Here is a 9,127-nt window from a genome sequence, read left to right on the forward strand (position 1 = left end):
GTTTCAAATCAAGTGTTCACAGTCCCTATCTGGTGACTGTCCACTGATTCAAAAGGCAGCAGAGGCAACAGGCAGTTACTTCAAAAGACATTGAACACTATGATCTAGAAGCACCTTATGATGTTACCCCAGTGTCATGTACCACCCTACCTTTGTCCAGGGTGGTCTCATAATTCTAGAATGGCAGGTCCAGCTGATACAAAATAAAGACAGACAACATAACATTTAGTCTGTGGAGATATCCTAATTCATTACTATGCACACACTGTGATTTTGAACACAACTCGTCCTAAAAACTTGTCAAGAACATCCTGGTGTTTTCGGTTGGGTAATCCATCTACCTTTCACTTGACTGTTACTTCTTTTACGGTACTGCAGGATCAAAGGTGACCTAGATGTCAACTAATGGCAGTAGATACCTCACATGCAGTTTTTTCTCATAATATGGAAAATATTTTATTCCTATAATTCCATTGGGAGGATAAGTTGATAGAGTAGCTGTGCTTTCATCCTTCGAAATACATTCTATAGTTGATTCTCCTTAAGGATTTAATTCAATTACTCTGTTTTCACATGAATACAAGGCTTTCCTCTGGTATAACCAAACTCAGGATCATCCACACCACCGCATGCTTGAAGTAAGACAGTAAAAAACTGACATGCAACATAAATTGGACTTCTGTGTTCAAAAGGCACTTCATCGGGACAGACTGTGAGATTCTTCTGTTCTTCTAAGTCGTATGGCTTTAGGTCTTCAATGTACCCTTTATAGGAATCTGGATCAGACAGATTGAATGAATATTGCAACGCAGTCACTGACTTTGGAAAAACCATAAGTCCTGGACTATCTGGTCACGATATTCTGGAACCTCATGGTTCAGATTCTGAAACATAGCCCACATTGTGAATGAGAAGAGTGCAGCCAGGAACCCATAAAAGCCTGGGTAAAAGGGCAAGATCAAACCTTTGTTTAAGGGTCTTTTCACTGTTCAAATACAAGTGCGTTTTCGTGTATGGTGCGCTTGTGTGATTAACCCCCTGTTGTACATTCAGTGTACAGTACACACTCAATACTCCCACTCTTTCCGACTGGTTGGGGTGGCAGCGTGAGTCACAAGACAGCTGCAGGGGTGGAAATTTCCTCTTCCTGGGAGTGGAGCAGGGTCTGGCTTCGCTGAACCGCTCGGCACCTCCGCCAGAGTCTCTCCGTACAAAGGCGCGCTGCGTATAAATAAGGCCCCGGGGGCGCTCGGGCCGCAGGCTCCGGGCTCCAGGAAGGGGTCCCCGGCTTCCCGGCGCCGCTCAGGAAGGGAGGCTCCGGCTCATTGGAGCCGTCTTAGAGGCTGCTTACCACGGCATCATTTGTCCATCTCTCTATACTGGTTGCTGAGAATGCTTTCATATATCATGAGAATTAGCCCTAATTTGCAAATATTTACTCTAACCATTTCAGACAAGCTTTGCTGGGATGTTATTGCTTTTGTTATTTGCCATAGGGCGTTTTAAATTTTTTCAGTAATAGAATCATTTACAAGTAATACAGCTCACTATAAAAAATGATCAAAAAGTAATATCCTGGCCACCATCGACTGCACAGGGAGATTAGAGCATTCAGAGCTCTGGTAGTTTCGGGACACAGTGAGAAAACTTTATTGTAATTCCAGGTTTCACTACTGAGCAGGCATTTACAAGACAGTGTCCTGATTTACTTCACCTCTCCTAACTTCCCATAGCCTGGTCTGAATTAGGGATTTAATAAGAAGTAACCTGAATAGCTCTTAAGATCAAGGGAGACTTTTGGGAGCCTGGTGCTTAATCCCTCAACCACAGGGCTCCCCAGGGTGGGAGACATGATGAAATCACAATGCCACATGAACAGTTCTGTGGACCAGTGACTGGTCCCCTCACACTTTAGGAGAGTGACGTAGTGTCAGCCACTGTCTGAGTCAATGGCACAAAGCATGGGCCTGGGCACACTGCACTCTGAATCCCCTTTGCTTTGACCCCAGGCCATGTACCTCCAACAGCCCTCTCAGCTCGCAGTGATTCTCTCTCTAGATCCTCGTAAAAAGTAAATGTCATTTTTGTTTGTTATTCACATCAGTAGTTCTCCAACTGTGGTCCCTGGACCAGCAGCATCAGCATCACCTGGGAACTTGTTGGAAGTGCATATTCTTGGGCCTCACCCAGATGGGGCCCAGTAATTAGTGTTTACACGTCATACAGATGACACAAGACGGTTTGAGAACCACTGCTCTAATCTAGAAATGACTGATAGAGTTTTATATGTTATCACCTCTCTGAGCCTCAGTCTTCTCAGTGCATATGACGAAATCCCTCACTTTACCACAGTGGTGTGAGGAATAAATGGGAAATCCTTTGCAAATGGTACCTGTTGACTCTTCTGTGTTGTAAGATGAATTACCTCCTGGAGCTAGGAAAAGAATAGAAAATCCTTATACTATTTCCTTTTTTAAAACAATAAGTGCTGTAACTGATCTAAAAAAAATAAAGTCTTTTAAAAATGTGCTTTCTTTTCCTCCTTACTTTATCTTCCAGGAGACTATAATACAAAATATAGTGAGAAAATCTATTTTTAAACGTCTGGCACACAATAAGATTTCAACAAATATTAGTCCTGGCCTACTCTGATTTCCCTCTCACATAAAAGAGATGGGTTTGATGTAAACTACATAGAATACAGCTATCATAGACAGCATCTGGAAATGTAAACAATAAGTAAAATATACATATATTTGCATAATGTATGAAGCTTTGGTGCCATGTCTTCATTGCGTGAAGGAAGAGTCCTGAGGGAAGAAAATACTCCCATCATGTCCTTTTTTTAAGATTTATTTATTTATTTATTTAATTTTTGGCTGCGTTGGGTCTCCGTTGCTGTATGTGGGCTTTCTTTAGTAGCAGTAAGCAGGGGCTACTCTTCATTGCGGTGCATGGGCTTCTCATTGTGGTGGCTTCTCTTGTTGTGGGCTTCTGTAGTTGTGGCTCGTGGGCTCTAGAGCACAGGCTCAGTAGTTGTGGCACATGGGCTTAGTTGCTCCGTGGCATGTGGGATCTTCCCAGACCAGGGAATGAACCCATGTCCCCTGCATTGGCAGGTGGATTCTTAACCACTGCACCATCAGGGAAGTCCCATCCACCATTTCCTTTTATTCCAGGTGGTTACTTGACCCTATTAGTTTAGCTCAAGTTTGACATTGAAGAGGAATCATTTCTGCCTGATCAGTGTGGCTAGAGGTTTTGCCTGAGCCTCAGGCCTAATGCAAACATTACCAACTTGCCTAGAACACTGTCTGTTACATACCAGCCACTCAGTACACGGGAATGAACGAATGAATGATAGTGACTCCTGGGCTCAGTCTCCGGATGATCACCCATCTCCTCATGTAGAGGGCTGCAATCATGACCTCTGATAAATGGAAAGAAGCAGGTTTTGAGAACCTCTGTATATCAGGTTTTGTTCTAGGTGTTCGAGATACATTAGTGAACAAAACAAAGTGTTAACCCTCCATGTAGCTTACATTCTAAATTCTTAGAATATAGAGGAAGAATCAGACAATACACACTGTAATGTCAGGTAATGATAAGTGCTATGAATGTGCATGTGGATATGAGGCTTAGCAAATAGAATTATTATTCCTCCAGCAGCTTAGAGAAATGGCTGATGCCAATTCTCAGGCATTTAATGTACAAGATAAGTCTAGAATATCTTGTCATATCATTTAGCAAAGAAGCAGTCAAAGATTACTAGGGTAAAAAAATAAAGGAATGCTGAGGTCATGTCAAAAGGACACAGGAGATAGCCTGAAGAGTCTTCCACTGGCCTAAGATAGAACTTGAGCATAAAAAAAGACTATACCAAAAAAAAAAAGACTATAACAGATTGAAACACATTGAACATGTTTTTTAAACTGTCAAGACAGTTCTCAGAAAAGGATATATAAATGACTCTTAAATATATGAAATAATATTCAACCTTACTCATAAGAGAAGTATAAATTAAAACTAAAATAAGATATAATTTTTCACTTATCAGATTGGCAAAAAGTCAAAGGTTTGACCACATAGTCTTTGGTGAGGCTGTGAACAGACATTCTCATGCTTTGATGGTGGGAATGTAAAATAGTACCACCCCAATGGAGGGGAAGTTGTCGAATCTTGCAAAATTACATAAAGCTTTTTCCCTTTGACCCTGTAATCCCACTTCTAGGAATGTATCCCAAGGATACACTGGCAAAAATAACAGTAAAGCATATGCAGTAGATTATTCACTGCAGTTCTATATGTAATAGCAGAAGGTTAAAAAAAAACAAATGTCCATCAATAAAGGACTGTTTGAATCAATTGCAATACATCCACATTAAGGAGTATTATGTAGCTGTAAAAAGAATGAGGAATATATACTCTATATACTACTTTGGAATGATCTCCTGGTGTATTGTTAAGGTGAAAAAGACAAGGTGGAGAAAAGCACGTATAGTATGCTACCACTTACCTAAAAAGGGAGAGAGAGGGATGAGTACACAGATGATAGTGATAGAGGATGATAAGAGAGAGAGAGAGAGAGAGAGAGATTCCTGATATTAAATCAAAATAATGGGCAGACATCTGATCCACTACCATCTTGGACCCCAGGAGTTCAGGCTATGGGATTGGCAGCAGCAAAGTAGCCCAGCTTTGTGAAGACTCCTAGGCACCCAGGCACGCATCTTCCTCACTGAAGCCACCACCAAGATTTCTAAGAAGAAGGTCAATTCAGCTAAAGAGGCAGTAAAGAAAGAGCCCAAGGGAGATTCACAGGTTGTAGCCAAACCTGTTCCTTCCAAAGTTGAGACTAAGCCAAAAACAAAAGGCAACAAGAAAGAATAAACCTTCAGGAAAAATGTGCAAACAAGAGGGAAAGGAGGAGCAAAAGGGAAATCCACTGGGACTGGGGTGGCTAACCAAGACACTAAAGGCTGCAAAAAAGAAGAAACAAAAAAGGAGAGCATGGCCTCTGATGCAGCAGGACGGAAAGAAGTCAAGTCTGACTGGCATACTTAAACCAAGTCTTACTGGTGGTCCCAGTGCCTCCCTTCTTCAACAATATGGAGGAATGTTTTTTACCAGCTATTTAGAAAATGCAAATTTTTTAGTAGTTCCAGAAACATATTTTTAAGAAGGAAGAAATTCCACCTCATTTAAAAAACATATTTAGATAAGTGTAAATGCTTTGTTTAGGAGATGAAATCATGTGCTGGCTGTTTATTTTTCTGTAAAGCCATAAATTAGTCAGATATTGAATGAAAGGAAGCTTTGACTGTCTTGTGTGTCAACTTAGCATTCCGTAGACTGGAGACGAGGGTAGTGTTTATATCCTGTTATACAAAGCATAACTAAATGGTAATTTAGAGCCACAATCATGCACTTAACATGTCATAAATATTTAAAATAATTTATTCATATGGTTTTATTAATTATCATATCAGAAAGCAAGAAAGCTATCAAAGACGATTGGGGTAGTGTCAAAAGCACTCAGGAACCAACTTGAGAAGGGCTACAATGCCAATTTGAATATCATTAAGAATAATAACTGCAATGAACTTATGAATTGAAACACATCAAAAATGTTAAAAACCCATGAGTAATAATGACTCTGAAAAATATATTCATTGGTCACCTTTGGAGGATGGTGCTAAGGGAATCCAAGCTGTCCCTCAGAGTGATGAAATAGCTCTCGAGAGGAATTTTTCCTTTATAGACATATTGCAACTAGTAAATGAAGGAAGAATTATAGAATTGGAATATCACCATCTTATAAACCCCTAATGAAATAATGAATCTAGGTAATGACTATCAATGACCGCTAATATCACAAAGAAGAGATTCAGCCAGATATTCTGTACCTCTTGATGGAAATACACACAACATTTATGAAATATTACTGCCCAAAAAAATCAATCTTGAATCAGATCAAGGCTCTAGATCTACCAGTTTACAGGAAGTATAAGGAACAAAAGAATACTTTAACCAACACGTCAGAGATGTGATCAGCAAAATCCAAAATGTGAGAAACTTTACAGGATAAACAACCTGTTTTCTTCAACAAATAAATTGAAATAATAATTTAAAAATAAAAACAGAGACAGGGAACCAATGAATTGAGAGACTTAGGAGACATCCACAAAATACAATGTATGGACTTATTTGAATCCCGTTTCAAAGAAACTGTAAAAGGAAAATTAGGCATTCAGGAAAATTAGAACACTAAGTGGAAATATAATGTTAAGAAATATTGTTAATTGTTTTATGAATAATAGTGATTTCTTTAAAGTCCATCCTGTTTGGATGGATTAAATACAATTGACTATAAATTGATAATTATTGAAGTTAGTTGGTGAGAATATGTTAATCTATTACTATCTACTTAGGTAAATATGTTTGAAAAAATCCATATTAAAAATATAAGAAGCATACATCTACAGCGTCCCTACTACAAATTCATGTCCCTACTAAGAGTTGAACTCAGCATGAACACAAATGCACCATTGGTCTAGTTTGGTAGAAGTGGTTCAGAAAAAGCAATAATGAGGTCAGAAAAAGAAGTGTAATTAAATGAATTATGAAGGTCAAACACAGTAAGTCAAAAAAACATAAGCTAAACCCTTCAGCCATCCATAGGCACTCAAGATATTAAGAAGATAAAAGTAATACTAGAGCTTTTCAGATACTCTTGGAATTTTATTTGATTGGAGTCTTACCAGATGCATCTGGTAAGAAAATGATGATAGTGAGTTAGTTCTTCTAAAAAACCAAACTGATCATCTGCAGCCTCCTCTTCTGCCTTCTCTGTCCCAGTAAAAGCTGCCATTGCCTCATCCAACCAGTTGTTCAAGCCAAAAACCTAGGAATCATTGACACGTTCTTCTCCCTCATTCTCCACATCCAATTCTTTACCAAGAGCTGTTAATTTGCAAATACTTCTAAAATACTTCTACTTCTCTCCATCTCTACCCCTACCATCCTAGCAAATGTCACCATAATTCTCATCCAAACAACTGCAATAGCCTCTCAACTCTTTTAGTCATCCCTCCACTCTTGCCCCCTCCGATCAATTCTCAGAAGTGCAGCTAGAATGTTTTCAAAATGTAAATCCTGTCAGGCTCATTTCCCTGCCTAAATCCCTGCTATGTCTTCCCCTGGGTCTTAAGATAAATACCAGAATCCGAAACACAGTATATAAGGCCCTGTGTAATCTGGTCCCTGCTACCTCTCCAGCTTCATCTTCCACCATTTTGCCTCCCACTCTCTGCAGTCCAGTCACACTGACCTTATGTTCTTCAACTGCATCATACTCCCTCGGTGTCAAAGTCTTCATGTATACGGTTACCTCTGCCTGGAACTCTTCCTCACACCCTATTTCTTGACCCCATTCTTCTGGATAACTCCTATTTATCTTTCAGATACCAACTTAATATCTGTTTCTAGAAGTCCTCTGACCCTAACTCCTCCACTCCCAGATAAGGTAAAGTGTTGACAGAGTACTTCTCCCATCATAGCCCTTATCACACCATATTACAATTATTTGTTTAATATACTTCTCTCCCAGTACACTTTAAGCTCTATAAGAGAAATAATCAGGTATGACTTGTTCACTATTTTATTTCCAGCATTTAGATCATTGCATGGCACAGTTTACTCAAAAAATAGTTGTTAAATGAAAGACAAATAAGTCCCTTGTTGTTTTGAGGATTTCCCTGTTCTGAAGGTGACACAACTGTTTTATTAATGTTTATTAATGAATACTGGTTTAAAAAACACCAGAAGAGTCTAAATGTTACAATATTTTCATGTCCTGATGTTCCGCCTATCCATAGACGGTGAGACATTCTATCAATAAGGCCTGTGCCTAAGAATGAGTTTATACATTATGAGTGCCTGCTGTTTAAGGTCACTTCTCCACCTGTACTCTGCATCCATTCCTGTCCAGTATCTTCAGATACTTTGCCTACATCCTTATCTCTCTTTATAGATCATTCTAATAGATCATAGTAGCATCTAAGCCTGCTCTAGTATCACTCATCTTTGAAAAGCCCTCACTTGATCCATATTCCTCTCCACCTACCACTCAATTTCTCAATGGCTCTTGAGAGTAAAATTTTTCTAAAGAATTATCTATTCTCATTGACTCCTCTTCTTAATCTCCCATTCACTCTTCAGTGTACTCTGAAATGGCTTCTCTATCTGAAATGGAATCTCTATCACACCACTGAAACTACTCTTGTCAAGGGCACTGAAGACCTCCATGTGCCAAATCCAGTGGACACATTCCTGTTGTCTTCTTGCTTGATGCCTTAACAGTTGAATTCCTTTTTTGAAACAGTTTCCTCTCTTGAATCCTGGGGTACCACTGTCTACTAATTTTCTTCTTACTCCACTAATCACTCCTTCTCAGTCCCCTTTGCTGGATTCTTCCATATGCTGGGGTTCCTCAGGGATCTTTTCTTGACCCTTTTCTCATTTCCCACTCTATACCCTTTCCCTAAGAGGCATTCTCATGATTACAATTATAGCCTATGTACTGGTGACTCCCAAGACTATAACTCCAGACCAATCCTCTCTGCTGAGCTTCAGATTCATATACCTGACTGCCTGATGGACATCTCCACTTGATGTTCTTCGAGTACTTCAAATTCGAACATGTCTGATAGCAGAGTCATCATCTTCATTTTAAATGTGCTCCTCTTCCAATGTTAACCTATCTCATGGGCACTACCATCCAATCACTTGCAGAAGCTAGAAAACCAGAGTAATTTTTTTTTTTTTTTTTTTTTTTTTTTTTGTGGTACGCGGGCCTCTCACTGTTGTGGCCTCTTCCGTTGCGGAGCACAGGCTCCGGACGCGCAGGCTCAGCGGCCATGGCTCACGGGACCAGCCACTCCACGGCATGTGGGATCTTCCCAGACTGGGACACGAACCCGTGTCCCCTGCATCGGCAGGCGGACTCTCAACCACTGCGCCACCAGGGAAGCCCCAGAGTAATTCTTGATTTATTCTTCTCCTCTATCCCTAATCAGCCACGAAATTCTACTATTTCTACAGCATTAATATCTTTTGACTCTTTCCA

The 9,127-nt window shown here is 39.8% G+C and overlaps 1 pseudogene; it reads right to left on the minus strand.

Moving 5' to 3' along the window:
- Nucleotides 1-254: 254 nt before the first annotated feature.
- Nucleotides 255-8,702, minus strand: LOC137216621 (sodium/potassium-transporting ATPase subunit beta-3 pseudogene; annotated as a pseudogene).
- Nucleotides 8,703-9,127: the final 425 nt, after the last annotated feature.

This window comes from Pseudorca crassidens, chromosome X (assembly GCF_039906515.1).
Source record: "Pseudorca crassidens isolate mPseCra1 chromosome X, mPseCra1.hap1, whole genome shotgun sequence".
Classification (NCBI taxonomy): Eukaryota; Metazoa; Chordata; class Mammalia; order Artiodactyla; family Delphinidae; genus Pseudorca; species Pseudorca crassidens.